The following is a 4,164-nucleotide window of genomic DNA, read 5'->3' as shown; positions in this document are numbered from 1 at the left end:
AACAGTTGGTGCTAGATATAATTAAAAGAAATATATATATATATATATATATATATATATATATATATATATATATATATATAATAATCACTCATTTGAATGGTTGTAGATAGAAGTGGAGTAAACCATCTCAGTTTGGCCTTTGTAGACATCAAACATAGAATAAGAGTTTTATCTTCTAAATCAATTTTTTTTCGGTTCATTATATTCTTAATAATCGAATTTTAGCATCGGTTTTCCTTGTTAAGAGGCACCTTAGAAGCAATTCTTGTTAAATCATTCACAATCATCAATTAGACATAACCCAGTTCATACGAATTCAAAAAAACAAAAAAAAGAAGACAATAAAACTTATATACAATTAGAAACATAACATACCATCGTCAAGGAAGACGAAATTTAAAGGCTGGCCGCGAGTGTAATCAAACAAAAGTTCAAGTTCTTCCGTTGCATCCATCTATTTCAAAAAATATATAAAAAACAACCAAGATGATAATTTTGATAAACATATCATACCTATTGCTTTTACGATACCAACTGGCGTAACTGCATCACTACGTCCGTTAGAAACAGATGGGGTGTAAGCAGTAACAGGATTTGCTCGTGGTCGAAATGCAGCTGGACCTACAAAAAAAATCCATAATTTAATGACAAACAATATAACAAAATGTTAATCCTTAAATTCAAATAGAATTTACTTGATATTTCTTGTTGCATGCCTTTCATGTAATCCACAAACATAGTTGGCAAGAAGTGATCTTTTACTAAGTTTTCAAGAAAGGCCAGCAATCCATCATTCCTGAAACATAAGAGTAACAGATAATAAGAACATAGAATTCATACTTATATCTATCTCAAGAAGTCTACAGGATGATTGTTATTCATACATTAGTAAGCTTACCCTAGCTGAGAATACTTTTGAGGCATCATTAACGTGAGTCGATCTGTAAACTGCAGATGCAAGAATGTAAGTCGAAAATATAGTATGTTGCATAGCTGACTATAAAAATAAAAACAGATCTTAAATGGTTCAAATGCTCAAACCTGTACAACTGGTTGGTATACAGATGCTGCTAGGTATATGCCATGCTCTGGTAGGGCAGAAGCTGAACCATAACCTTCTTGAACATTTTGACTTTTTCTTTTTCGTCCTTTACGAATCAAATCAGCACCTGACATCAATAAAACCAAAGATAAATTTCACGTAAAATAGAAATTATCAAGACAAAGGAAAGTCTTACGTACCCTGGCTAGAAACTGTAGCATCAGTGAAGCGAAAGGCAAATGTAAGGCCATCTTCTGACTTGTCCCTGCAACCACAAATGATAAGATATATTATTTAATATTCTCTCATTGTATTTAAAAAAAATCTAAAGAGCACACAGTGATAATTATAAAAAGATCTTATAGCTTCAAGCATAAGAACACCAAACTAAAAATAAGCATTTACCATGCCCTTTTCACTTTTCTAATATGTAAAATTAAATAAATGAATATATAAGAGAATATCGTATCTCTCTTGAAATTTGGGTGTGCTTTGTAATAACTCTAGACCTGGATGAGTTGCCAAAAGCTCATGCATACCTGACTGACCCAATATGTGGTCTTCCAAGCTTTTATTTTGCATAAGCTCGTAATCTAATAGCTGTTAGACCCATCTTTCATCATCATCTGCATAATATCCTACCAATTTTACATGATTTGGATAGTTGACTATCTCCAAAATGTTTTACCAATAACGATAGCACTTTAAGCATTTGATAAAGACTATATCTTACCAATAACGATAGCACTTTAATCATAATGACCGGTTGCCATCGCTTACCACTTTGCTTTAAGTTTCAATGCAAATGTGGCATTTGCACGACTTCTCGTTCCTCGTCAGTAGCAACCGATGGTTTTTTCCTTTCTCACGATTGTACTTTCATGGGTAGCTCATCAACCATATTAGTATAACCAAACACAAGATTAGCAAAATATTTTTAGAATACTAAACATTTTTATGGTGTTAACATTTATAAGGACTTGAAAATTATTGATAGTAAGTTAACAAAAAAGTAAACATAGTATATTTTGGCACATATTTGACTTCTAAATTTTTGATATTCAAATGAGTTTTGGATACCTGCTTTCGTACACCTTTGCTAACTCTATGCATCTTGCTAGCACCATCAATATATGTTAAAGTTGCCATCTTATCAGTTGGACTAAATGAAAGAAAGTGCACTTCTATAAATCCAAGATCACGTCTTGCAAAATTTATCATAATAATTGAAAAGCAATATTGTATAGTAAAAAATAGTAACTTTGTTAGTTGTTTCATGAGCCTTGGTTATCAAGGCGCTCTTCATCAGTTGTTTTAGTAATTTTATCAGTTGTTTCATCGGCCCTGGTTATTAACAACTCAATCTTGTCAAGTTCAGAAACATGATCCTTGCATGACCATGATGTTCTTGCTCATAACTTACATGTTCCTCAATCCTGTCTCTCCATGCATATATTGCTGCTTCTAATATGTTCATGGCATCCAGAGCACTATTCAATAGTTGTTTCGGTAGTTTTATAGGGTCAGTTGTTTCATCAGTATATTAAGCCAGACTCACTTATAAAATTCCTAAACAAAAATATTAGAATAACTTTAACATTGCAATAATTTTATATTTGATTAACAACAACTCCGTCCACCCATTAGGTCATACCTCTTTTTGTGGCTTTTACTATTTCCCAAGTGATTACACGGTCATACTCTCAAATTTAATTTTCAGAGATGATTTATGATTAAGCGAAAACCACAAACCATTGAGGTGCGATCCTTTCTACTTATCGATTTCTGTTACGCCATTTCTTGCGTAGAGTTTCAGAGCCCCAACAGAAGGGAAACACCTAAATAACTCGCCGATGCTGATTTCTGTACGACACACAGAAAATAAATAAACACCATTGATTTACAAAGAACCTTAGAATCAAAATTACCTGGTTCCAAATCATGAAAAAAAGGATGAAGTTGAATACCAGCGGTTTAAAAACTAAAATTAAAGCCATAGTGACATCAGGAGAAGATTATGAATAAGAACCCTCCAGTTTACACAATGTTGCTAACCCTCCAGCTTATCTGTCGCACTATTATGACGTGAAAACAACACAAACTTAATAACATATTTCATAATCTTGAATAAATAAATGTAACAAAAAAAAAACATGTTGGACCTTTAAATCAACTAAAAGAGCAAACACAATCCTCAGTATAAAATCCAGAGGTTATAGTAAAAATATCAATCCCAACTGCAAAATCTAAATGAACAGGATTCAAAAAAAATCAATCCTCAACAACACCAAATGTGTTTATCAAACCTGTTAGAACCCTAATCGTGAAATCCCATTTGAAGAACCCCAATTCTAACATTGAAATTGCAATGCACAAATCCAAACACACGTGAATCCAAAACCTAAAAACGAAAAATATAAACAATACCCGTTGTGCGAAAAACGAACAGAAAAGAAGCAAAGGCGCTGCATAAACACAATCGTCATCATAGTAGCAAGAACCGCAGGCGTCTCCTAGCCCTCATCGGACCCTCTTGAATGGTCGCCGGAACCTTAGCGATTGAGTAACATACTTGGAACAATGGAATCAAACGTACCCAATCTTGATATAATAAGAGTTAACATACCAGGTTTCGTATGATCAGGTTACGATTTAGGATGTTTGTGATTTGCAAAAAAAATTTAAAAAAAAAAAGATTGAAAGGAAAGGGTTTAGTAATTTTGCAACTGATTCTTCTTCAGATTCTGCAACAATAGAGAAAGAAGCATGATTTGAATTTCAAAACTCTAGGGTTTGAAGTTTCATCTGATTTGAAAGGCTAAATGGCGTGAAGGAGAAGTTTGATCTTCAATGGAGAAAGAAGAGTGCTTAAGAAGAAGGCACTTGTTTTATTAATTTATTGGTGTGTTTGTTTAGGCCCAACTAATAGGTTGCAGAGTATTTAATTACCTCGTTTATTGTTTAAGTGTCAATTGTTTTAATTGTTTAATTTGTCACACCCTGATTTTCCGGTGGGCCCAGACTTGGGGTTTATGCTTGACGATTGATATAGATATTCACATTTAGCACAGCGGAAGTCTTGGGATTATGAAATAATATTACAAAGAACAAGTGTCCGA

At 33.2% G+C, this 4,164-nt stretch overlaps 1 long non-coding RNA gene across 18 annotated transcripts; it reads right to left on the bottom strand.

Moving 5' to 3' along the window:
• Window positions 1-255: 255 nt before the first annotated feature.
• On the bottom strand, window positions 256-3,959 carry LOC110885279. Of its 18 annotated transcripts, none has more exons than XR_002562054.2 (9): window positions 3,208-3,947; window positions 3,013-3,120; window positions 1,779-2,908; window positions 1,585-1,671; window positions 1,246-1,310; window positions 1,045-1,172; window positions 902-951; window positions 699-799; window positions 256-624 (listed from the first exon to the last, which is right to left on the bottom strand). It is a non-coding gene; the product is annotated as an uncharacterized LOC110885279 (long non-coding RNA). The 18 variants fall into 18 exon arrangements; XR_002562053.2 differs by having other exon boundaries at window positions 1,779-3,120; window positions 3,208-3,291; window positions 3,473-3,947; XR_002562055.2 differs by having other exon boundaries at window positions 1,779-3,120; window positions 3,208-3,282; window positions 3,473-3,947.
• Between the last annotated feature and the right edge of the window lie 205 nt (window positions 3,960-4,164).

The sequence above is a fragment of the Helianthus annuus genome, chromosome 10 (assembly GCF_002127325.2).
Source record: "Helianthus annuus cultivar XRQ/B chromosome 10, HanXRQr2.0-SUNRISE, whole genome shotgun sequence".
Taxonomy (NCBI): Eukaryota; Viridiplantae; Streptophyta; class Magnoliopsida; order Asterales; family Asteraceae; genus Helianthus; species Helianthus annuus.
This window is presented reverse-complemented; position numbering and strand designations above follow the sequence as displayed.